At 44.5% G+C, this 27,614-nt stretch overlaps 2 non-coding genes across 2 annotated transcripts; one reads left to right on the top strand and one right to left on the bottom strand.

The window, feature by feature from the left end:
- Positions 1-15,430: 15,430 nt before the first annotated feature.
- Positions 15,431-15,504, bottom strand: Trnat-ggu. The gene has a single exon. It is a non-coding gene; the product is annotated as a tRNA-Thr (tRNA).
- A 1,009-nt stretch (positions 15,505-16,513) lies between these two features.
- Positions 16,514-16,587, top strand: Trnat-ggu. Its single transcript has one exon. It is a non-coding gene; the product is annotated as a tRNA-Thr (tRNA).
- Positions 16,588-27,614: the final 11,027 nt, after the last annotated feature.

Below are 27,614 nucleotides of genomic sequence, written 5' to 3'. Positions count from 1 at the left end.
TTATAACAATCGGTGGAATAAATATTTTTCAGCGCTCTATATTTGCCTAACACCTGCTATGTGATCGCTTCATCCCTCAAAATGTCCTGGGTATTTTTAAAACAACTCAGGTGTCTGGTAGCGGCTGTTTCCAAGTCCCAAGCATCAACAATCATGATCAGAGTGGTCGTTTTATGCTTCGATTTTTTAATCTTTGGTTTTCTGGATTATTTTTATTGTGCTTTATTAGCGGGTGAGTAGGCATGCCATTTTATTTCGCTATCAGTAATGTGAGCTGGTCTCTGGGGAGTTCTACGTTCAAAACCAGTCTGAACGTTCACAACCGTAGCTCTGACCATTTCGAATATCGCTTTCTGTAACTACGCAGCAAAAACATCAATCGAAAATATTTTAGCTACACGCCAGCCCTAACTATTGTTAGATAACGTTTCCAAAGCCTTTGTTTGAGAAAGCCTTCATTGATAGGGGAATAGCTCTTCTAACGAAGCTATCTATGTTTTCGTGTTGCAGGCCTGAAATTTGCTCAGCCAGCGATCAGGGACACACACGTTGTCCAACACAAGTTGCTGCTGTTTTTGTTGCGGAAAGCTGTCATACCGAGGCAACATTTTAGCTGTCGTCCATGTTGTCGGCTGTTGCCGCGATGCGACAGGTTTATCGGACAACACGGGGAGCGAGCAACAAGTTGCCCGACTGTTGGACAACCTGTTGTGCTGCTGTTGGCGTCGTGTTGCCTCAGTGTTACAGAGCCTTGATAGATGCTACAAAACATTTCTGGGACAACAAGAAAGAGGTTGCTTTAGCTATTGGGGAAGAGATCAGACCGTGGCGCCCCAAGCAGTTAACTTTAGAACAAGATAGATGGAAACAACAAATAAAATGGTTCAGCGCTCGGCTGACTTACCCGAACGCGGTGTCAGCGTTCGGCTGGAGTTCGTGCTCTCCGGTGAGGGGGAGGAGGGGCTCTTTTGTTACCATTCCGGCCTGCATGAACAACGCAGCATGCACGGTGCCCAGCTCATCAGAAAAGCCTAAGTGGGTCAAGCTCGCATCCTCTGACGACTGCTTTCGGGAGAGATCCGACACTTAACGTCACTCCACTAATTGTAAGTACTTCTTCATTACACTGTGCCTGGCTCTATTAAAAAAAAAGATGAGAAGAACATGCCAACAGGGCCTGTGAGCATGCGCACAGACCTTGTGCTGGTAAACACCGAGGTGTGGGCGTGACAAACGGGTCAGAGCGCTTCGCCAATAGTGACATCGCTGAATATCATGTCCTGTGGCGCACCTTAGACGCAAAGTTTAACTACAATCTATATTCCCTATATGGGGAGTTCTCTATAAACGAACTTTGGACACAGATATGAGTGAATGGATAACAAAGAAAACCCACATGATAGCCACGGCAGTGGCCGCGCCTTCTTCAAGTAGGTTGCGTTCTGAAAGGCACTCACTGTTGGGGGACACTTTGTTGGCATTTTCAGAGGTCATGCAACGTGCAGTTCGTTTCCTGTAGTGTTCTCTGCTTACCAATGTACGCTTACAGAGAGTGTTCGCGAGAGCATTAAGTGCCGGACTGACAACACAAAGAAACGAAGAAAAAAGAAAAACCTCGACGTTTTGCAACAGCGGGGTCAAATATAAAAACAGCAAAACAAAAATGTCTACTTTTTTGTGTGTGTCCACTTCTCATTTTCTTCTGTTTGTTATTTTCTTGACACTCACATCTGCATTGTTGTCGTAGGTCGTTTACCGGTCTGCGTTGCGCCTCAGGGTGGCACCTTTACTTCCGTAAAACCATACCTTTTGTTTGAGGATTTCTTTTTAGCGGGGGGGGGGGGGGGGGACTCTATAGAAAGATAAGGTGCCTTGGGGAAGGCGAGAGGAGAACCTCCATTGTACGAACTTTGGGCTGAAATATGAGTCACAATCGGCAAAAAAACAATGTTTTCACAAGCTCAGTCAAAGTCACCGTGGCTAATCGGAGCTAGCAACAGGATTCGGTTGCTCGAAAAATGCTCACGTTTGCTCGTGCCACGCCCACGCCACTTCATGCCGAAACACTCGAAAAGTGGCGGAATGTCTAAAATGTGTTTAAGATAATGAGTACAAGATACTTGGAATTGTCATTAAAATAGAGTATCAAATACTCTCGATCAAAGGTATTTGCAAAATACTGAGATACTCCAAAATGTATTTAAAATACAGTATCTTGTGTAGAGTATTTGAAATAGGCACAAGTTTGGTTCGGCTGAACTGCACCTCCTGCACCGGTGCCAAAAAGTCTAGGGCGGTGTAATTCCCGTCGTGTCTCAATACACATACCGTAAGTACACCACTTCACACTTTTGTACACCGCCGTAGTAGGTGCTGGTAAATCTAACGAAGCTTATATTTAATTTTTGCGCCCTGGCCGGCGTTCGGAATGCGCTTTCTGCTCGTGGCTATCAACGCTTCCACATTGGTGCCCCCTCCAGAGACGGAGTCGCACCTCTCTGGTCGGTTCCGAACGCTTTTTTCTTGTTTGTTCCGAAGCGCGTGGAAGCCTGTTTCTGGCACGAGCTCTTGGCATGGACGGTGCTACCATGTCATTGTTTTAGCTGCTATATGCTTTACAGCGAAGCAATTGTGGCTATGTTCTGGCAGTTCGCCTCCGAGGGCGGACAGAGCGTAGACGAACAATTTTGTACAATTAATGCTGCAGACGACGGCGTCGCACACGCATGCCTTCCCCGTATAAAAGATTTGAAGAAAAAAAAAACGAAATAAAGCGTTGACCAACTAGAGTTCCAGTTGCCATTTGTGTTAGGATTTTCCTTTAGAATAGCTACTGTTGCAGACGCCGGCGCGGTACGCGTATGTCTTCCCGGTATGGAAGCATCGATGTTTTGTAGAAATCTTACCAAAGTTTTGTGGAGATCTAACCCCTGATGTCCGACGAAAGGAAATGGTGCCGACACTTACCCGAGACGGAGTGCCTTAAACACGCTCGGTACTTGTCGACGTCCTCGTGGAGGTATTTACGGCTAACGCGCTCAAGCCATTCCCGTTTCCTTCTCACGGAGAGCGACCGTGTCTTCTCGCACTCGTGTGTTTGGACTCTCTGGATCTTGAAGCAAAGTTTACAAATTTGCACTCCTGTTTTATTCTAATCCGATTGCGACTTGATGTGGAAGTCGACCATCACGTAAGACACAATAACATATCTGTAAATTCCGGTGTTACCAAAGCTGTAGAAAGATTCACGGCCTGGTGCCGCTGGCCCTGGTGCGGCCACTCGGGTGCGGCAGCCGCCGCTGTCTGCTCTCGGACCCAAAGATGGGGATGTATTCAGAATGCACTGCGCGCAACACGCACATAAGCCGTAGGTCATGGGTGGTTAAACTGCGGCTCGTGAGCCACATGCGGCGTTTCGCGGGCCCAAGTGCGGCTCGCGGCTCCCTGATAAGCGTACCCAGTTTGCAACTTTGGTGTTTTCAAGAAAAAAAAAAATTCTGCAATAAAAAAAACCACAGTTCTGGCAACCTTATACTACACTGCGTACATACAACTGGACTGCCTTTTTACATGTAGATATGTCCAGTGACTATGTTTATTTTATTGTTCCCGGGATAATTTCGAATTGTATACGCATCAAAGGGCATCAGGGGCATTGACGACCTATTCTCCTGCCTGGTGTTTCTTCCTGTAGTCGAAAAACACGCACGTCACCTTTGGGAAAGACTGTTTTTAACATATCTTTTCTTGTTAAACTACCCCCTCCCCCATTTTTCTTTCTGAGGCTCTCTAAAATTTTCTTGTTTTGTCTACGGCTTTAACCGCATGTAACTCTGGCCACCCCAGCCGCAGGTGAAAACTGCCTATAGTCATTGCATTTTGCAATGACTCGAGGGAGTGATGCCGCCATCTGATTGGCTACCAAGCGATAATAAGATGCTCCAGACTCGACAGGTCCTGCGTTTCTTAAGTTGTCGGTTACTATGCGGAGAGTAAGTAGTCTGCTTCTAGCGCAGGCCTTTCGGTGACGCCAGAAGGATGCCGAGTTCTTATAGGCTTTGATTGGGACGATAGTGGGTAGACCTCAATCCTAGATGCCATGAGGTCTCCCCTCTTTTTTTTTAAATCAGCCAATAAGAGGCCAGCGTTTCGACATCATCGCAGCCCCTGTACAAGACGCAGACGAATTTGCGCTCCGCATAGCATCTGCACCGAAAGTGGGATTGTTACTTTGGACTAGGTTTTATTGCTAATCCTATCGCGAGAAACAAATGTCAATGTGTTCTTTAGTACAATGAGCTGAAGTACACATTTTCGTGCCGCATGTGAAAGTTCCCATATATAACCATGGTATGATTGAGTTTGAAGTCACGAAGCGGCGAAGCCGTTACTTATATACCTCACACTCGCAGACTTTCAGTAAGTATTTTATGGCATGTGGAATATGCATCCATATATTTAGCTCACAATTGATCTGCCCGCTACCAAAAAGACAACTTGACTGCAAAGGCCTTAGATTGGTGCTCGTGTGAACCACAATATTCTTACCGCACTAGCATACGTCATATCTTGGAATATGATTGTGGATTCTAGAATCTCAAAATACTACGCCTAATATAGAAGATTCAAAATATGTTCACTCGGTACTTTTAAAACGCTTACATTCGCGAGGAAAGTGTGACCGACTCATGTTGTTTCTTCTAATGCAATTCACTATGAATTCCATCACATCGCCTCTGTCTAAAATACATTCGCGCAATTCAGCGGCAACGTCCACAAGAATAAATATATGCTGCGCTGCAAGTATTGTTCTCGTGTGTGATGTCTAAACAATGTAGACATTTTCAAATTAAGTACTTACAATTTGAAAGTCGTTTCTTTGCGATTTTCTACTACAATTTCCTCTCACATCAAAGGTTACTACAACGAGCGAGTGAAAATAGTAAAGTAATAAATTCCATCCGCATCATTACAATTATTTCAAATACTCTCGAAAATCAGAATAAACCATAAAACTGAAAAAAACGTTTAGGGCCATATGCGTTTTGGAATGAAAACAACCTGTCAGAGTAACATTGTCAACATTAAAAACGACATCGCAGATACACTGTTTATTACCACAAGCAAAATTTAAAACAACGTACAATTTTATTGAACAAAAGTATGGAAACATTTACAACAGTGTTTTGGAGGCAGCTTAACCTCCCACAGTGCAATGCGGAATTGGGCACGGTTCTAAACACAATACGCACGTAATATCAACGTTGATAAGGGAACAATAGCAATGTACCCCAGTTAGACGAAAAATCACAACCGAGTTCATTTTCGTGATCCTTGACACATCATGAGAGAGTACAGTTCATCTGAAAGTGTGTTCACGCAAAGCATAAACAATCCGCAGTGAATACGATTTTGGAACCAGACACTCATTTACTGACATAGCAATCATTCAAAGCAGCATTATGTCGTCCAACTCAATCAAGAGAAAGATCTTTTTAACCTGACAAAGGATACAGCGAGACACATATTGAACATTTTGGTTCCTCCCTGAAATACGCAATCGGAAGAGCACGTGTAAGCGATTTTTTTTTTCATTTCACCACCAAATGTGGTGGACATACTTCGAATCTCTCAGATAAATGCAAAAACGTTGAGGTGCTGCGTTCGCGATAACGTGTAGTGTATCTTCTCAGAACACAAAAATGACAAAACCTCATTTCTTGACACTGCCATAACGCCGGTGTCAATCATAGAACAGACACCGAAATGTATAATAAAAATGCATGTTTGCTGGTTTCCAAAGTAGTCCAATAACAGTTATTTAGCTAATTACATTAACTACGTTTGCCACTTTTCTTTCTTTGGAGTCGTCTTGAAACACGGTTTTCTTCCGTTATCGGTTGACGACCACGACGAGCCAAGCTGGAAGAGTCTGTGGAATTTAGCCGCAAACCAGCCTGCCTGCTGATCCCACTGGTTGTGATGTTTTGAGGATGCCTACCAATAAGTACAGTCTTTGAAGTAATCTATATCGAGTTATTGCACTTAAATAAGCGAAGCCGCTTCGTTTTTACAGTATTAATTGTTCTACGTAAGCTTATCGTGATAATATGCTAGTGCTGTTCACTCCCTGCAACTCATCGCGTGTTTATGATTTTAAGAACGTGTTTAAGGCATCTGCTCTTTCACACTTACAACCGTCTTTGGACCTTCCTCTATCGGTCCTGCTCAGACGCGTGTAATATGTCTTCTGCAATTGTGCCCAAACAATTTGTATATATTAAACCACCGGTCGGACACATGCTACCATCAAAGGGATTCGATAAAAACTCAGAGGTCTTATATTTTGTAAGAAATACCTTCGGTGTTTTGACTGTAGTTGCAACAATATATCACTTCCAACGCTAGAGTGCTCTAATGTAGTAAAAACAAACTGACGAGGGACAACCTATTGGAAAGAAATATATTTAAAGGAAAATCTTAGTTCTAAGGCATAACTGAATCAGTAACAATAGCTTAATAATAGAAATACCGAAAAACCAGACTCAAATGGCTTTACTAAAGTGAACATACGACCAAGAGTGCAACGTGAGTAAAAGCAGCTAATAAAATTCGTCCTATCTTAATTTAAGTACCTAATGCAGAACCGGATTTAAGGGACCGTCTGTTTCCTTGTGATATAGTGGTCAAAGCAAGTGTAGGTCCAATTAAATTGTTCATGTACAGTACTGTTCAACGTTCCTATTGTTTGCTTAAAATCCTACAGAAACCCCTTAGCCGAACTGCCGTCTGAAGACTGAATCATATATGGGAGAATGCGTGAATTATATGTTAGCTTGCTCTTTATTGGCCACTGCGGTACCAATGAGCCAACTGGATTATGCGCCCTGGCTCATATTCCGTAGCGTTTGCATTCTTATGGCCTCCATTGTCATTGAAGTGAGAACTTAAATTGCAATACTGTCAGGACTATTTTTCGTATCTCGTTAATGTGCACGATTCAAAACACACTGGCCATGTAGAGTAGCGGATGATATGAAGAAGCCGAGGTGGGCGTGGGGCTTAGAAGGCATGCCGCGCTATCTAATTCTGGAGGCGTTTCGATCATGACCAAAGGTAAAATCAAGCTTGGTCGAAACCACCTGAGCGTTCAGTTTTGAGGCGTTTGAAAATAAGTACAAGAAATAACGGAGGTTAATCGCATTTTTCATTTTATTTCAACGAGCACAACTCTTCCTCAACGTCTGCGTCTCCCCTTTGTGTTAAGCTCTAAAAGCCACTGATCGTTTTTATTCCGCGGCCTTATCACGTAGTGCTTAGTGAAGTAAGCATTACGTTTTCATTCCGTGGCCTTATCACACTGCTTAGTGAACTCCAAGATCTCTGGCCTTCGGTATTGTAATGAAGAAAACGTGATAAAAAAGGCGCCTGATATATTTATTTACTCAACAATCGAAGGCTGACCAAATGGGAGTTACGACAAAAATCGAACGGCCGCTGAAATGCTGCTTGTGCACACAGTAACATCAATGATATATAAGCATTATTCTGGTAGCTCTTATATAGCACTGGAGGCCTCCGGAGCCTAGCGTTAACCTTATTTTTTTTTATATCGTGCTCCACGGTACAGGATACCGTAGCCAAGAAGTTTCCATGAACGCGAGCTTTCCTTGCGTAGTCATCAAGTAATTAACGTCATAATATTTCAAATGATTGCATAAATACGTTTGGCATTTATCATTGTAAATACATCTAGAAAAGTAGTTGGTACAGCACCCATTTGTTTTGTAGTGTCTGTCCTACGTCAAGTAGTCCCAACAGCATGACTGAATTTGTAAATTGGTCAAGAAACTTAACTAAAGCAAATGACTCAAAATATTAGATTAGCTTTCTTTAACGTCTGCAGATAGTGTTTCATCGGAGTAATATATTAACGGCCCGCGTATATTATAGTGTAATATAAATAAAAATCGTTTTAAAACATCTAAGTCACGACGTTTTTTATATAAGAGAGAATTGTTATGTACGGAAGACAAGAAATTCCAGACAGCGTTGGCTCCTAGGTAGGGGTTTACCCCTAAGCAAGCCAAAGCATTCCACTTCCCTGCTATTCATGTTCACGCTAAACTAAACACCGTTTATAAAACAAATGGAATCAGGGCTCCAGTTACTTTCAAATACTGTCCGGTATTTTTCTACTCGTTAGGAGCTTTTCTTTTCATTTGCAAAGCCAACTTAGCAATACTCTCAGTTCATAAAGGCTGAGCTGGTGCCGCACTGTGGTTCGCTGCCGTTTTCCCGTGGCCTTTGTTAATCGCAGTGTAACATGTGCGGCTGCTCTTGAAGTGCACTTTTATTTTAAACATTGCATCGTCCATTTCGATACACCACTTTTTAGAGCTGCGTCATTCTGCGGCATTAAAATAGATAGTAACATCTATGTGAAACTTCTTGTTACTTCATCTCAGCACAACTTTTAGGCTAAAGTGAGGAAGTCACAACTTCGAGTTAAGGCCAGTTTCTTTTGTGCCTAAATTACTTAATCATTTATATTAATAGTTAATTTTATTTAATGCGATGGGGGAAAGTAGTTTTCGGTAGCGTTAATTACACCGGCACGTTGCTTCATTCTCTTTTCGTTTAAGGGGCGAGCAAATGAATATATATCATACGTAACGGGAATTACTACGATAATTTTTTTTTAATGAATGTTTTTTTTAAAGTAAAACTAAAATTCAACGACACAAATCATCGAAATATGGTAACGATCTTAGGTGCCAAACTTCAATCATGTAAAAAATAGAAAGGTATAAACTGTGAAATTTTGCAAGCCTTTACTTACGATAGAGGACGTAGCTGTGAGCCCTAGCTTACTGGAGACCCAGATCAAATTCTTTTTCTCCCTCCCCTCAGTTTGCAAATAATATTATCAGGCGGAAAAAAAGTATCGATAGAGCTGCAAGGCAGTTTGTTGGCAGAGATGTACAGCAGCGAGGACATTAATAGCGCTCAATCTAGTTATTACGAGGTACAAAACCTTCATGATACACTTTTCAACAAATATATATAAATTAAAAAATGACGTTTCTTTCGATAATCATCTAAAAATAAAACGTCGTAAAAACTAACATCTGTGTCTTTGGTGTACGCTAGTTTACAGCAATTGCTGCACTACCGCGGACAATATGAGCTGAAACAGCGCTCCGGCCTGTGCACGGTACTACCTGCTCCGCCTGTCGCATCGCTCCCGAAACACGGCGCACGCTGAGGCCGAGATAAATTATCACTTGCGCTCACTGTGCCGCTGCGCTCTTCCGGCCGTCTGCTAGCCCAATGTTCACGTCCCCAGCTACCATGCATTTCAGTTTAATTCAAGAAAGCGCCGAAGTGAAAAATGCGCTGTCACGCTCGTATCTCCTCGAGGAGCGCGGCCTGACGAAGCTGCCTTGGCCCCTAAAAGGAGCCGATCTGAATATCATCGAAAACATTTGGAGCCGCATCAAGGTAGCTATGTCACGGCGTCCCCTCCTCGCGCCTACAAATTGTGGAAAGCAATGGGAGGTGAATGGGAGTGGCTTTGGGGCTGAGCCAGACTTCGTGGCCGCGCTTTATTATTTCTCACCAGACAAAATGAGAACCGTGGTCGGGATTCAAGGGAAAATGACGCGGTATTAAATTATTTTGCAAGTTTTACTGCGCCTCGGGACCCCCTGAACTGAACTTCTGCCGATTGGAACAAAGCTTGATGCTACGGTTGCGACACCCTGTTTGATGCCGTTAACCACGCATACTTTTTGAGGGCCTCCTTCATCCCTATCTTCTTGTATAGTGCAGTTGAACTTCCACGCCGACTATTGATCTTTTGTGTCTGACAGTGTCCTCTGCAAATATTTTTCGATTAAGTTTCAATCTCCTTCTCTTGACAAATAAATGACTGTTTGTCCCACCTTATTAAGACTAGGCATTCGTAAACAAAAAACTGGTGTCTCGTCAGCAACTTGTTTTGCTTGAAACAAACACGTGGGCCCAGTAATGAAGAAATACTATTTTTATACCTCTTCATACTAATCAAGGTTACAAAACCTTCTCAGTAACTTGTATGCTTACCGTTTCTTGAACATATGTGATCAGTGAAAGAGAGAAAAAAAAGAATAAATACATTGGAGCCGGACTAAATCCGGCATACAGATTTTGGCCTGTATTTTACGATGTCCCCTTTCGTGAATGCACCTATAATCAAACAAAAACAACCTGCAGCGTATTTTGATATGACTTTCAAAAACGGTAATCGCAGTTGAAATTTAAGACACTTCACTATTTTTTCTTCACCAGTCAGCGTTTTTTCTACGGGATTTTACGGGATACAGTAAAGTAAATCCATACCAAAAGGGGAACGACAAGTGTAATCTTTTGTTCCCCCCGCCGCCCTACTACACATGCCCGCTGTCGCGCCCACTCTCTCGCTTGCAGACATCCGGAAGAGCGCAGTGGCGCAGCGAGCGCAAGTGGGAAAATATCTCGGACTCAGGGTGCGCCATGTGTGCGGAGCAAGGCGACAGGCGGCGCAGGTAGTACCGTCCACCGGCCGGAGCGCTGTTTCAGCTCATATTGTCCGCGATAGTACACTATTTTAAACAACATTTTTTTAACCGCAGGCCGGTTCAGATTTTGAGATTTCCCTAATCGTCAAAGAGACATGTGTTCACAGTAAACCTTCGGGTCCATATGTGCTTATTATTTTATAAGTTGTATCTCGTCAATGGTGTCAAACTTCTTATTCTTCAACTAGAAACGCTTTACATGCACAGGGAAACACTTTCCAAAGGCGCAGGAGCTAGGCGTTAAGATAAACTCCTTGGATTTCAGTCAAGTGCAGAATTTTAAAACGGGGGTTTGGGCGAGTTGGTGGCTCATAATATACAGGAGGAACAGAGCACCCACAAAACAGTTACTCAAGTCCAAGCACACGAATGAAAGACCCACTATCGCAGCGCTGACTACAACTCTTTGGTATATTTACACTTTAGTCTTCGTCTCCTTTTCGCATTTTGGACTATGGCCATAGGGAATAATTTTGTATTTTTCTTCAATACGAAGCTTAACCGTAAACCAAAACTAAAATTGAAATTGATGTAAGAATAGGTAGTCTAGTTCTATTTAGGATAAGGCTAAAATTGGAGTACTAACACATCTACTTTTATGTTTTGCGATGTTCTCTCCCTCAAAGATTTTTCTAGTTGGCCGGCTGTGATGCGTCCCGAGCACGGACCAGTTACTCAGCAGCAGTGAGCAGTCACAGTCTCGACGGTAGACTCCTAAATGTCCGGATTCTTTGTTTTTGGAAGTGTTTTTTGATCTCGATTGCGATCGCTGAGACAGCTATAGCACCATAGGTGTTTAAGCTGCCTTCTATGCACCTTAACAGTCGGTCGTGGGGCAAGGAATAGTGCATATCCTTAAGGTTTATGAAAAACACCTTTAGTACTTTGTCGTGATGTTCGTGTAAGAAGCTGAAGACTTCAGAGGAGCTGCGGATCAAGTATGGATCATCAAGAGTAACTAGGATTAGCTGTTCTTGCAAAAACAGTGCGACACAGTTTTGCCAAGTTCCCCTTTCTGAAACGATAGCTAGGAGGGGGGAAGGTATCTATTCTCCTGATTAACATGAGTGGCCAAAACGCTCATCAAATAAACTAGTCAAGACGTCTGGATTCAGCAAAAGCAAAGAGACAGAACAAAGAAGCCCATAATTTTGCCATATTTTTAGAATTTCTCTCAGAGACTCAAGAAAATGGCCTAGGAGGAAACTTGGAAGTCATCTTCTTCGCTCCCAACAAACTTCGCAGCTTGCGAAAAAAAGTAAATCCCCCCCCCCCCCCCCAAGTGCAACTGTCGGCTGCAAGAAGCAGCATAAGAAAACCGTTGTTTCTTGTACAGAAAACGTGGTGCACCCCTTTCCTAGCCTTGTGGAGAACTATAAATTGGTCAGACCGGAAGGTATCTGAACGATGGCATTCGTGAACGTAACAACACTTTCACCAGAAAGACTCCGGACATTTAGGAATCTACTGTGGGGATTGTGGCTCTTCAGTACTACTGAGCAACTGCGCCGTGCTCGGTAAGCATCACAACCAGCTAACATAAGAAATCATGGAGGAAGAAAATATAGTAAAACATGAAGATGGAAGTGACAGTACTCCGTTTTTAGGCTGATCGCAAAAAAAACTGGACACCTAGTCTTACATGAATTTCAATTTTAGCTTTTGGTTTACGGTTTAGCTTGGCTTGCTATTAAGAAAAAATACCAATTATTTTTCATTGCCGTAGTCCTTGAGGCCCAAAGAAGACAAAGTCGAAAGTGTAAATATACCAAAGAGTTGTTAGTCAGTGCTGCCTAAGTGTGTCGTTCTCTTGTGTGCGTGGTCTTGAGAAACTCTTTTGCGGGTGCGCTCTTCCCCCCGTAGATCAAGCGCAGCAGTCACGCAGAAAAATATTCGCACAAATTACGAGTGAAGTATCGATATCTTAAGGAGGATCCTTACGTTCGCTGCCCAGCCTTGTCAAAAAGTCAGTTTTCATGTGGTGATGCGTTGCTTAAAATCCAGGAGAAAGATGGTCGGGATATTTTTTTTTTTTTTGAGCATCGTTTCATCGATAAGGTGAGGGTAGGGCCGTCTCGCAAATTAAATGACCTGGTGGAGTGCTGAAAAAAAAAAATGTTAGAGACATTTCAGCTGCAAAACTCGGAGATATAAATGTTTCGTTTTATTCAAAGACAGATAAAAGCGAAGCATTCTGTGCAATGTTTACTAAAACGTCGCAGTGCAACCACAATCCAAAAGCCATATATGCCTTATTTCGATTTCTGTCAAAGATGCCAGCAGATCATCAACAGTTTTATGAAAAGTAGGTTGAAGTTTTAATTACACTCCGCACAAATATCAATTTTTGCCAATACATATATTATAGTTACAGTTACATTTATTCAAAGATGTGATGCACTCGAGTTTGTTCATGGTTCAACTTAAAACAGTGCGCAAATAACGAAGGCGACGAAGGTGTAGACAGGACAAACGCAAGACTCTAACTGAATACTTAATTTAAAAAGAAAACAGCAACCTACACCACCATCGCAGCTCTTGAGGAGGAGGAGGGAAAGGTGCACCTCTCCTTTCTTCCTCCTCCTCTCCTCCTCCTCTCCTCTTTTCCTCTCATTTAGCGGAAACTTTTCGCTAAATTTCCTGCTAAATTTTCCCGCTAAATTTAGTGGGTTACGTTTCCCCGCTAGATTTAACGGGTTAAGTTTCCCCGATAAAGTTAGAAGGGAAATGATGTCACATGACCTTAACGCCAATTCAATTTCCCCGCTAAATTTGGCGGGGAAACTCTGACGTCCCATAATGAAACGCGCTCGGTTACGCCGACGCCGACGGCGACGCCGCTCAACCCGGGAACGGGCGCCTAAGAGCTGCGTTCTAGAATATGTAATCGTCGAAAACCGAAGCATCGCCGCGTGTGAAAATTTTCAGTTATATTCTGCATTGGTGATAAATTAATAATATGCAGGAATGCACAGATACTACTGTCCCATGTGCTCGCGAAATATGAGTTTACTTCCGTCAAGAGTGCAATTCTGCATTATAGCCTGCTCGTACCATCAAGCTCGTTGCTACTGACAATTGTAAACTCGTAAAATTGATAAGTTCCTTGTTTCTAAGCGTAAGCAGTGAATGTTTTTAGTAGATCTAAGAAAAAGTGTCAGAATAAATGTCCGCAGGACAAAATCCCACCAGTTCTTCCGGTTCTAAGAGAAACCTCCGTTCAACTGGTAGAGTGTGTAAAATTAAAAAAAAAAAGCGAAAAAAAACGCTCTGTTAAGAAAATTTGATTTTTGAGATTCTAAGAGGTGACTGTTCTGAAAAAATCGCTATGTTAAGAAAGTCATGTTTTTGAGGTTCTAAGAGGTTACTAAGAGGTTACCAGGGTATTAAAATAGTACACTTGAGGCAGGTACAAGGTAACTAATTGGCAGTGATATAAAACAATTCAGCCAAAGTGCTGAAGCGTTGGCCTCTGACTTTACACAGTGTTACTAATTCAAACGAACGTTTTGTGTGACGAGGTATCTAGGAGTTTCGAAAGATGACAGTAATGAGATAAGTTACAAATATTGTTAAGCTTTTCTTTTAAGTTATATATAATGCGCAACTGATATTCCCACCAAGCCGTTAGTACATATTTAATAAGTTTACGCTAGGGTTTGTGTGTTTGTACGATACAAATACCTTAATTGCTACGGCATAACCGTGGCACTTTGGCGCAAAAGTAATGGTATCTGCTGAAGATTACGGCTTCTATACTCTTAAAAGTAAAAGAAGATATGCTAGCGCTCCAAGTGAAAGTAAAAATATTCTTATTGGTACTTTGAATTTCAGTCCGTCGAAAAGTAGGAGCAATTTTTTGCGATAACACAGTGCATCAGTGAGAACGACTAAACACCTAATTTTTAGAAAAGCATTGAGTGCGAGAGAAGCGCTGTGGTGCGCTAAAGTGCCTCGTGCTGCAGGTACAAGTCTGAGGCTATGATAAGAGGCGGAAAAATAGTGCGGGCACCTTATCGCACCGGTAGCTTTGTACTGCCGCACGAGTAATAACCTTAGCGCACTACTGCGCTTCTCACGCGCTAAAATTCATTCTGAAAATCCTGATTTAGTGGCTTCAAATGACGCTCAGCAGGTTTTTAATTGCAACCATATGTTCATTTCAACAAATTAAAAGGTTAACGAACATTGGTTAATTACTCAACAAACTGTGACCGTTGTTCAATCCTCAAATGTTCGCAAAGCTCAAGAAACATGTAATGAAGACTGCATTCACGTAGCAGTATAAATATATATATATACAACACGGGCACTTCACACCATCGTGCGTGGTCTCCGAGGAGGATATAAACGAATATGTGCAGATGAATGAACCGTACTTAATCCAATGAATCAAAGAATCAAAGTTTTCAGGAACCCGCCAAAAGCGGTTCATTCATCTGCACATATTTGTTTATATATATATATATTTTTTTTTTCCTTCTTTTTTCCGGCCGTTTTTTCTTTGATTGAAAGAAAAGGAGAACGAAGTGTTCTCACTTGACTGACGAAGAGCCTACCAGGCCCGAAACGTTTCATCAATCTCACTTTTTTGGCAACCTCCACGGCTAACTCCTTTAAGGGCTAATATTTTGTTTAGCATATTTCTCTCGAGTGCCGTCTTTTGTTCCCAGATGCTGTTCTATATATATATATATATATATATATATATATATATATAGATTGACAAGTGCAGCCGTAGTAATATTGAGAACGAAGAGGGGAGAAGGTGATTATTGAATTTATTGCATTAAAGTTAGGGAAAGGGAAAGAGAGCTGGCGAAAAATTGGGCCAGGAGCGGGGATTGAACCCGCAACCTTCGCCTGACCGGGGCGACGCCTTAACCGATTAGACCATCCTGGCCACTGGTTTCGGCGGACTCAATTTCTGACCAGCTCTCTGTGTACTGTTTAGTTTCGAATTCGCTTAACTGGGTAGACGACAACCGTTGCTGATTTAAGGCCCGCGCTATTTCCGACATGCGGCAGTGACGTGGTACGTCATCTCAGCTTGCAAATGTCGGAAAGGGCCCGTCTTCCAGGATATCTAGGGAACCACTCCTCCCCATAGGGACAGGCTGCACCGTATATATAATGGGATTGAGTGAAGATTGACAAGTGCAGCCGTAGTAATATTGAGAACGAAGAGGGGAGAAGGTGATTATTGAATTTATTGCATTAAAGTTAGGGAAAGGGAAAGAGAGCTGGCGAAAAACTGGGCCAGGAGCGGGGATTGAACCCGCAACCTTCGCCTGACCGGGACGACGCCTTAACCGATTAGACCATCCCGGCCACTGGTTTCGGCGGACTCAATTTCTGACCAGCTCTCTGTGTACTGTTTAGTTTCGAATTCGCTTAACTGGGTAGACGACAACCGTTGCTGATTTAAGGCCCGCGCTATTTCCGACATGCGGCAGTGACGTGGTACGTCATCTCAGCTTGCAAATGTCGGAAAGGGCCCGTCTTCCAGGATATCTAGGGAACCACTCCTCCCCATAGGGACAGGCTGCACCGTATATATAATGGGATTGAGTGAAGATTGACAAGTGCAGCCGTAGTAATATTGAGAACGAAGAGGGGAGAAGGTGATTATTGAATTTATTGCATTAAAGTTAGGGAAAGGGAAAGAGAGCTGGCGAAAAATATATATACGGTGCAGCCTGTCCCTATGGGGAGGAGTGGTTCCCTAGATATCCTGGAAGACGGGCCCTTTCCGACATTTGCAAGCTGAGATGACGTACCACGTCACTGCCGCATGTCGGAAATAGCGCGGGCCTTAAATCAGCAACGGTTGTCGTCTACCCAGTTAAGCGAATTCGAAACTAAACAGTACACAGAGAGCTGGTCAGAAATTGAGTCCGCCGAAACCAGTGGCCAGGATGGTCTAATCGGTTAAGGCGTCGCCCCGGTCAGGCGAAGGTTGCGGGTTCAATCCCCGCTCCTGGCCCAATTTTTCGCCAGCTCTCTTTCCCTTTCCCTAACTTTAATGCAATAAATTCAATAATCACCTTCTCCCCTCTTCGTTCTCAATATTACTACGGCTGCACTTGTCAATCTTCACTCAATCCCATTATATATATATATATATATATATATATATATATATATATATATATATATATATATATATATATATATATATATATATGGGGGATTTTATCTCATATCATGCAGGCAAAAAGGGTTGAATTTTTAATTCCGCTAAAAAAATATACGTTATGGCGTCCTCTCTAAAAACGCATTAGCCACGAACCGCAAGTTTGTCGGATTTTCGGTTCGGACTTAAGAATTAAAAAAAAAAAGCTGCGGGAGAAAGCAGTGTTTTTCACAAACGCCGTGGGTCGGATGTTTCGCTCGATAACCCGTCGTGGATTTTGAGTTCATATTTTATTAACTTTTTTTCAAGCACTCTGTCAGTGCAGGTAAAAGGCTCTAATGCCATAAAATAATTTTAGGCGCTTTGCTTTTTTTCTGTAAAAATATCAAAATGTCAATCTTGCTTAATCGTTGATGAAATTTGACAAGTGCGAAGAGAGAGAGAGAAAAAACTTTATTTGTCAGTAAGATGGTGACCTTTTTCGGTTCCTTCAGCTGCTCCACATGGTCGGCAGTTGAAGTCTGTCGGCGACCTCTTGCGCTCTTGCCAAGGCCCGGGACTCGACGTCCAGGTCCGGGCTGGCCAGCACAGCTTCCCATTGCTCAAGTGAGGGAGATGAAACTAGATCTGCCGGAGGCGTATCCTGCGCGCAGTCCCAGATTATGTGGTCTAAGGTGGCAGGCTCGCCGCATAGTTGACAGTACGGGTTTACTAGATCGGGAAAGATATTGGCGTATGTCCACGGGTTTGGCTGCGACCGCGCTTGCAGCCACCGCCACGTGGTAGCCTAATCTCGGCTGAGCGAAACGTGCGGAGGAGGCAGGCTCACTCTAAGCTCACTGTAATAGTTGGTTATGGCCTGATACGTATCCAGCGCCTCACCTCGTGGGGCCCCGACGTCCAAGTCCCCATCACCTGCTCGGCTGACAAAACCTCGAGCATATTGGTGAGCCGACTAGTTCCCCGGGACGCCCACGTGGGCCGGGATCCACTTCCTTCCTATCGTTTGGCATCGTGCTAAGAATTTTGCATGCAGTGGTAAAGATACGTCCCCTCAAGGAATTGCGAAGGGCCGTTTTGGAATCACTTAGAATGGTGTTGGTGCTCTTTTGAACAATCCCTAGTGCTATTGCGGCCTCTTCGGCCTCTTTCACTCGGCCCGTGGTCACCGTGGCCGCTACCCTGCGCGAGATGCTCACCGCACTCACAGCGAAAGCATGTTGGCCTGTAGTAAGGTTGTATTCTGCCGCATCAACGTACACGGCACTATCGTCCCCTTGATACTTTTTGCTTAACGTCTTCGCCCTGGCCCTCCTCCGGCCTTCGTGACGACCCGCTTGCATGTTCTTCGGGAGAGGTTTGACAAGAATGATTTCGCGCATCTCTACCGGTAAACTCATCTGGCTTGAAGGATCTCCACTCCTCATGCCTAAGCTTTTCAGGATGCAGAGCCCCGTCTCAGTCTGCCTGAGCCGCTGCTCTTGCGATGTGAGATGTCTCAATGAGCTCTCCAAGAGTGTTGTGAACCTCGAGAGAGAGAAGTCTCACGGTGGACGCGTTCCTGGGGAGACCAAGAGCCGCCTTGTACGCCTGCCTTATCAAACGATTCAAATTTTCACTCTCGGCCTTCTTGGGGTCTAGGCAAGGAGTGGCGTACACGATCCGACTGATTACAAAAGCCTCAACAAGCCGACATGCATCGCGCTCTTTCATGCCTTGTCGCCTAGTCGCCACGCCCTTAATGAGCCGTATAGTTTGCTGGACCGATGTCGTCAACCTGTCCAGCGTTACTTTTTTGCATCTGTTGGATTGTATGTACATCCCAAGCACTCACATTGTGTCTACTTCCGGAATTTTGTTTTCCTGAATTTTCAACTGTATCCTGTTCGGCTTCGTTTTGCAGGCCCTTCCGTTATTACGGATAACTAGCAGTTCCGACTTTTGTGGGGAGCATTCCAGTCCTGCCCAACGGGCGTGGGCGTCTACGATGTCCGCCGCCTCTTGTAGAGCCGTCTCGATCTGCCCGTCTGATCCCTGACTCGTCCAAATCGTGACGTCATCAGCATATAGGGTGTGTCTAGTACCCTCTATGCCGTTAAGCTTCCTAGGGAGCGTGATCACCGCGGTGTTGAATAGAAAAGGGGATAACACCGACCCCTGTGGCGTACTCCTATTTGCCAGTGGTATGTGTGCCGATTTCAGATATCTATGGTGAGTTGCGCAGTCCTGTTAGACAAAAAATCCCTTATGTAGTCGTATGTATGGCGCCCTACGTTTAGTTCCGAGAGGTTGCAGAGTATCGCCTCATGCGAGACGTTATCAAATGCCTTCTTCAAATCCAACCCCAGGATGGCCCGCGTACCGTGGCCGTTTCCCGGGTCTACGATTTCCTTAGAAAGCTGTAGCATCCCGTCCTGCGTGGACAGGTGCGGCCTAAAACCGATCATCGTGTATGGCATGAGGCGATGGGTTTCTACGTGGTTCTGTAAACCCGTGAGAATTACGTGCTCCATGAGCTTCCCCAGGCACGACGTGAGGGAGATAGGTCGGAGGTTCTCGATGTCCAATTTTCTGCCAGGTTTTGGTATGAAAGTTACTTTGGCATATGCCGGCGGGATGTTCCCTCCCTTCCAGCACTTATTCATATAGTCTGTTAAAGCCCGGACCGAGTTGTCATCCAGATTTCTAAGGATTTTGTTATTTATTCCGTCCGGCCCCGCAGCCGATGTCGTCCGGAGTCTCTCCATCGCAGCCATCACTTCAGTGCCCTTGATGTCCGCATCTAGTGTCTCATTCTCCATTCCAGTGTACCCGGGAGCTCTATTCCCATCTTGTGTCGTGTTAATGTATCTACCTTTCAAGTCCTCAAGTAGTTCTTCACCCGTCCCATCGTACTGATGTACTATCTGGTTCAGGCGTGTCCGAGCCGCGGATTTGGTCGTAGTCGGGTCTAGGAGGTGCCGCAGCAGAAGCCACGATTTCTTATTTCCCAGTTGCCCGTTTATTCCGTCACATATCTGCCACCACTGTTGCCTGTTGAGTTCATTGGTGTGATCTTCAATCTCCCTTTCCAACCTGGAAATGCGGAGTCTGAGCTTCCTATTGTTTTTGCCCGTCTTTCACCTGCCCAGTAGGGACGTGTGAGCCTCCCACATGTGCATGAGGCGTTTGTCTACCGCCGGGTGTTCTTCGGTGGTGTCCACGTCTCCGGTGGCCCGCTCTGCGTCTCGCTTGAGATCGCTTATCTAGGCGTCCAGGTTGGTAATGCCGCCGTCTGCCCGCTTCTCCCTCGTGGTACGGAATTTATCCCAGTCAGCAATTCTTACCGGGTGTGTTCTGCGTTTGTGTTGCGCCGTGTCGAAGGTAATAGAGACTACATAGTGGTCGCTGCCCAATGGCACTCCTGTATTAAGCCACTCTGCCCCCTGAACATTCCTCGTCAACATGAGGTCGGGGCTCGTATCTTTACTAACGCTATTGCCTATTCGAGTTGGTTGTTGTGCATCGTTTAAGATTGTTAAGCCCAGGTCTTGAATGATTTCCCAAAGCTTCGCACCCTTTGGATTTCCTTTAAAATATCCCCACGCCGGATGTCGCGCGTTAAAGTCCCCAGCGACGACGAGCTGTGCTCTGCCCGCTAGCTTTACCACTCGCATGAGGAGGTTCGGGACGCCCGAGCTCCTGTCCCTAGGAGAGCTGTATAAATTAAGGATGAAAAGGTTTCGTTCCGCCTTTTTACTGGGAATCACTTCTACTAGGGTGTAATCGGCCTTGGATCCTTCTATCTCATGCTGAATCGCTGTGATATTTCTGCGAACTAGGGTTGCGGTGAGCAAATCTCGCTTCTCCATCACGTCTAATTGATGGTGTGTTTTATAGTTGGCAATTGCGAACTGGCGGTCTACTTGGCTTACGTCGATACGTTTTATGTCTATGGAGAGCCCAAAACACGTTCTTTATATATATTATAAAATCACTCAGGCTGTGTAAGATTCCGATTGCGGTACGTTTATGTTAATGTTATGCTAAAACCCAAAAGTACCAAATTTGAAATTCATTTTCTCGAAAAGCCCTTTTTTTTGTTAAAATGTGTATATGACAGTTGTCTACTCAAAACGCAAGTCGAGAAAATGTGTATTTTGTTTGTATGTTCTATATTTAAGCATCAATACCGTACAAAAACGTGTATTTACGGCTAGAAACGGACTTGCGAATTGGGCGTTTTCACAAACTTGGAAACACTTTGCCTTTTTCCAACGTTCCCACATAAAAATAAAATACAGTAGTTCCACCCTGTTATATTTATTGATCATTTAAACTTTATAATAAGCAGCAAGCTATATTGGAGGAGTTCAAAACAGAAACCAACACTTATTAACAGGCCAGCAGGCGTCGTAAATATTTAATGTGTAGAAATCGGCAGACGTCTTATTGATTCGGGGCCCTCATTGGCCTATATGAACGTCCCGCCCTTTCGGAACCAGCAGATGACCACGACTTTTCGCGCTCGTTGTATTAGATAGGGCGGCCCGTGACAGTAAAGCGAGCAGCGCAACCTGTGTCACGAGGAGTGAAATGGTACGAATGTGTCGTTGACGCGGCGAACAGTGACGGCCGCCCAGGAGTCAGTCAGTCAGAGTATTGCAAAAGGGAAAGCAAAGGAACTGTTGCCTGGGAAGATAAGGACACCATGGCGTTACAATATGGACGGTCAATAACTGTTCTGGCGGCCAAAACAACGCCGCGTACGCGGTAAAATCCGCGGCGCGGGACAACAATCCCGCAGACGCACACACGAAGGTGGGCCGGTTCCGTTAGGGATGTGGGGAAATTTTGAAACCAGCCATCCGTGCGCGCGTGAAACGATACCGCGTATTTGCCCAAGCTTCGAGCGCCCTATCCTTGAACTGATCGTGCGTTATCTCTCTCCGCGGGGATCCGATAGCACCGAAGGGTTATCTCTTTTTGAAACAGCAACGCCCGGAGACTAGTTGAGTCGAAGTCGGCCTCATTGTCAACTATAACCGTCTGTGATGAGCGGATTTCTCCCGAGATGAAACGTTAGCGCCGGCTGACGTGTTCTTTTGGAACAAAGAAGGAGCAAGAGAAAAGTTTGAGTAACTCCAGTAACTACCTTGAAAGCTGCTCTCCTGACATGAAGCTGGAGGCATGTTACGTCTCGGTTACCTTCTCGCGCCTCCCATTGCTACTCAAATCTATTCTTTACTCTGTTCCGCACAGCCACTGTCCCGCACAGCCGTCGTGGCTGTGCGACGGTTGTGCGGAACAGAAGGAAGAAGAGATTTGAGCATCATCTGGACGCCGTCATCCTGCCAGGCTTCAGTGTCGTGGGACTGGACTCGGCGTGGTTCAGTTAAGACTTTTTTTATTTCGCCGCTGAACTTGTGTTTCTCGGGTGCGCTTCTGCTGAACGTTTTTTTTTTTTTTTTTTTTTGGAATGTTTTCTTACTAACCCTTTGTTAGCATAGTTTACTTCTCGGATTTATTTCGTCATGGCGTAGCGGCCTGACGGTGCTGTAGAGAGCGTGTTCGCACGCATTTAGTTGTGTCCCGTTCAGGGAATGCCCGAAGGAGTGGGTTATTGCTCTTGCCGTGTGCGGCAAAATTTTTGCGTCTTGATTTTTTTTTCTTACCTTTATGTGTTATCGATTTCTTTGTCTGACTCTCCAGCAGGTGTGGACCTATCGTCTTGCCACCGCTCGAACCTAAATCTTTATTTTTTTAACACAATTCCCGTTAAAATCTGAGTTGGCTAATTTTATCATCACCATCATCATTATTACAATAATGCCTTTATTTGTGCCAATTAACAGCCAACAAAGGTCTACGATATGGCACAGTGAAAAAATTGCACACCTCTAAAACATGCTCAACTGATAAAACTAGCATGCAATAAAACACGACAGTCCATTTTTAGTGACGGAAAATAATCTTATCTGATTGTCTACTGAGATTAACGTAGCTATAAAAAATATCAAACTTTTCATGCCCAAGATAGCTTACACTTGTCTGCATTCTTGTTGTTGGTGATGTCATGTGTTGATTGTGGGGATAAAAAGTGAGACTTCTATTTGAGCGAATCGGTACGCTAAAGTTCACTGTGAACAAAAGTGTTGACTCAATGTCCCCGTGAACTATTTTGTACAAGAAGGCAACTCGCGAGATAATCTTATCAGGGATAGATACTGTAGGCCAAATTTGTCGAGCAGAAGTTCATAGTTGTAAAATTTCCTTCGGCGAAGGAATTTGTCATAGATTATGCGCACAAGGCGTCTCTGAACTGACTCAATTTTAGCTGCATCACGTAGTGTCTGTACATTCCACACCACAGAGCCAAAGTCTAGTGTCGATCTGATAATAGAACAAAATAAACGAAGGAAACAAGCATAGTTCGCAAACTTTCTAGTTAATCGAGTAATCATTCCAAATAATCTAAATGCAGAACAGGCTGTATGGGCGACATGGCAGCCAAACGATAGAGTAGTGTCAAAGTACGCTCCGAGATCACGAAGCGATGATACTCTTAAAATGCACTTATCATCAATTGAGTATGAATACTGTATAATTTCACGTTTTTTACTGAAAGAGATGACATTAGTTTTCTCTGGATTCGTTATGAAGCAATTTTACCGACACCACTTTAAAATATGCGATGCATCACTCTGGAGAAGGTCACAGTCGTCGATCAAACTAATACTTAAAAAGAGCTTGATGTCGTCTGCGAATAACAGCACGTTTGAGTTTACTACGCAAGTAGATATCTCATTGATAAAGATCACAATCCATAGTGGACCCAAATTGGAGCTCTCTGGCACTCCCGATGACGGATAAAAAGGATCAGAGAAGTTATTTAAAATGCGTACGACACAACGACGGTCAGTAAGGTACACTGTTAGCAAAATTAACACGCCCAGACGTGTAAACCGTTGTCCCATAGCGGACACATCGAAACGTGTTCGTTTTACACGAGGCCATCTGTGTTTTTCGTCTATACATGAGGTGCTGTGTAAACTTAACACGCTACATCGTGTCTGCCTTCCGCAAAACCGTTTCGAGCGTGTTCCTTATGAAACATGGCGGCCAGCGGCCGAGAACAGGGGAGAGACGAGCCCAACGAGCCGCGCGCCTTTCAGCCGAATTGAAAGCACACAAGGCGCGTTAGTTCTCGTTCGATGTCTTTTATACACAGTAAAGCCTCCAAGCGGCGGACGTAGTTACTTGCAAAGGTACGTACGTGCGTTGTCGGCGGTCGGCGGCGTCGGTAGCTTCAACCGCTTCAACAAGCCGCTAGACAAAAAAAAAAAAAAAGAAAACGAATGCCGAACTCACATGGATAAATAACTTGAGCAAACTATTTAGAATCGGGCGGTAGCTTGCGCCACCTATCAAGATTTCTAGCAGCATGTTTTTTAAAAAAAAAACGAGTCTGTTAACACTGCGAACGACCACGACTACACAGAAACCCTACATACAACGCAGGCAACACACCGCACAGCTACACAGCACCGACATGTACACAAACACAACAACCGACACTACGCCCGACACTTCCTACTCGATATCCATTTCTCCCCGCGGCGCATATAAGCTTGACATGTGCGGGTGAGCTCTTTGGTCGCTGACCATTACAGATTTATAGAAGAATACACAAAACACGGCGCAATGGACAGCCGTGTGTTAGAACTGTTTGCATTTAAAAAGTATGGAGGCAAACTCTATACTGTTAGTCCGTTGCAATAAATAACGATATGTTAACAATAAATCTTAAACCGGTCATGAAAAAGTTCAAATTTTTGTTATTTTCTTGCTTGAACAGTGTTATGAGCAGTCCGACTAGCTTGAATCAGATAGGAAAACAAATTATTGCGATTTTGTCATTACGTATACAATAATAAATGAAAATGATCCTTGCGCAAAGCATTTTTTATATATTTTTGTGAAGGACATCCGGACATCCGCCCAACACTTCACTTCCGCTAGTTGCAGAAGTTGCAGTTCGTGAGCAGACGCCTTTACTTTTGGGGCGTTTTGATGCAGTTTGTTGTCGTATGTCGTGTCGGTGTCGAGAAGAGCGGTGGGGCCTGGGAGTTTGTGACCGGTGTTATTCGTGAACACTGGTGTGGGGCGCTGATGCGTCTTTTTTTTTATACTGCCACCACCCCAAACTTTGAAGATACACGGGCCCGTAGCAGTGCATTATGCTGAATCGCGAGCTCCTTCTCTGTTGACGTCGCTTTCCTGGTACCACTCGTGCATACTGCAAGCGTTTAAACAGTGTGCACCATCTCGCCTACATCCCCGGTGACGTACTCGACCTGTTGAAACTTATTGCTTCCGTCATTTTAGAGTACGCAAGGCAGTTATCTCGTTGGTCTGGTTTCGGTTATAAAAGCAAGGCAAAACGCTCGTAGTTCCCGCCCTCAGTACACATTGGACATCTTCCACACTTTGACACCGGATAACTGAATAAACGAGGATTTACATTCACTTCCGAGGTTAGTCTCGCCACTTCCTCACCGTTGAGCAGCAGGATGAGCTGGCGACAAGCCGCGGATGAAAGGCTTGAGCATCAACAGCCCAAGCGCACTCGGTGCCGATGCGGGCGCCGCGGGTTTCTGTCAACTGGGAGGCCAGCACAAACCGTGACCGTTCCAGCTCTTCGTCATGACACGGTGTTGCCGAGAGCAGGGTAAAATACAGCTACACGGATCACCGAAGCAAACGACTGCTATCTTAAATCTTGGCTTGTGATTGTGCCTTTGTAGTAGATCATCTTATTCGTTTTGCTGGAGAGACGCAAACGACGGGCATAACAAAATCGCTTGCATATTCCGCGTATCTCACAAAAGCATTTACCCTGTCACCTTGCGAAAAGCGCAAAAGACGACGGAGTCCGCACCGTCCTAAGCTTCCCGTTTTTTACCTACTTTAGAGCAGTTTGTACCTGCGAGTAGATATGCCTACTGAAACTGAAACAGGGCAGTGCCAGAGAGAAAGAGACAAAGTTGAGAAAGCTTGCTCGCTCTCCAATTTCTCAACTGTCAAGTGATTGTACCATAATAAATGCACCAACGCGTCTTCCAAAATAAAGAAAGAGCACTACGTTCACAACATAAAAAATGGTCTCAGTACATGCATCGGTGGGCAGGTAGGAAACCTTGCCCTAATTTATTCACGCCGCATGATTGGCGCAACACACCCGTTGCAGGACCGAATCATCTACTCGAGCGGTGTGCGTCGCTATGCAAACGCAGTCCAACACGAAGCATAAAAAACGGCAGATTTAAGACAACAATCCGGAGTCCATTATTCAATTAAAACAACGTAATTTTGTTGAAAACGCCCGCTGCATTTTACTCACGGTATGTGTCGGGATACTTCCACAGTTTGAAACGAAACGAAGGAAGATTTACTTTTAAAAACGCTCGCTGCCTCCTCCTGGACCAGCTGGACCGGATCAGCTGACGACGACGGGACTGTACCCGTTGAATATCCACCACGCAACAAACAATTTGCGCTCCGTGTTAAAAGCGTGGTTCAAACAGACCCGGAATACAAAGCACCGCACCACACACGACGAATGTTTCAGCTCTTTTTCGCATCGCCGGGTTGCACCAAACAGAACGAGATCGCCGAAGTCAACGCCGCGCTGTCGTGAACCTTGGCTTGTGGTTGCGAACTCGTGGACCCTGTGACTCCCTTCGCTTTTAAAGCACACACGACGATTACGAATGCTACTTTCCGTCTTCCAGGAACATCACAGGGGCACTTCTCCGGTCACGTTTTCACTATGTGCTCGCAAACTCCGAAGCTCTATGCGAAGCTTCTCGCGTCCCGTCAAACCAAAACAGAAGCGGCGCCATGCGTACTTGCCAGATTTTCTCCGGTCAAACAAAAACAACGAAAGCCAACCGGCGCTTGCTTCCAGCGTACATCGGCGTTGCGCTTGCGCCGTGGCCAGATCGCTTGCAGTTGAAGGTTGAAGCAAAAACGAAACCAACTGCAATGTCACGTGTTCACATCGAGGACACGCTTTTTATTTCCATTTTAACTGTTTGGAACGAATAATTAGACCCATGACTTTATTTGTGGTGTCTAAGAAACTGTTATCAGGACCCCTAAACTAAATACAAACATGGGCGACATGAGGGAAGCTGCATTGCCATCGACCAGAAGATGGCGGCGAGCGCGGTAAGCGCGGGTTTCGCCAACGTCCTGCGACATGGCGCAATTGCTTTTGGTGCATATCTGTCTCCGAGACATGTTTCTTTCCGCGGCATTTGTCTCGACGGTCCTTTCTAAGTGTGTCCCCAAGCATTCCGGTGCTTCAATAGCCGGCAATGCCGCGGTCGTCGCCGGGGGCGATGCGTGTTATCGAGGTCGGCTACACGGTTATGCGTGTATGACCGAACCAAAACACGTTTTTTACAACCTCGCATGATTTCTGAACGAATTATCCATTACTCATCGTGTAAATTTATGGTAATTTGTGTAAATAGCGTGTTTTTCACCCTAAATATTCGCCAAATACACGGGACTTGCTAACAGTGTAGCTTTCAAGCCATAATAAAAGCACAATATAAACGCCATTATGCGACAATTTGTTGAGCAGCAAAGCATGGTTCACCTTGTCAAAGGCTTCGAGAGGTCAAAATAAACGACAACTTCACCGTGATTACAAACAAAGGCACTGAATAATCAAGGAAGGTACAGAAGTTTGTCTCGATAAAACCGTGCTGAGAAGAGCTGATACGTTCCTTGAAATCAAAAAGACAGACGGGTGTGCATCACTATCTCAAATACCTTTGAAAAAGAACGTAGCAATGATACAGGGCGATAGTTCCCAACTTGCGAAG

Source organism: Ixodes scapularis, unplaced genomic scaffold (genome assembly GCF_016920785.2).
Source record: "Ixodes scapularis isolate PalLabHiFi unplaced genomic scaffold, ASM1692078v2 PGA_scaffold39__5_contigs__length_11793443, whole genome shotgun sequence".
Lineage (NCBI taxonomy): Eukaryota > Metazoa > Arthropoda > Arachnida > Ixodida > Ixodidae > Ixodes > Ixodes scapularis.
This window is presented reverse-complemented; position numbering and strand designations above follow the sequence as displayed.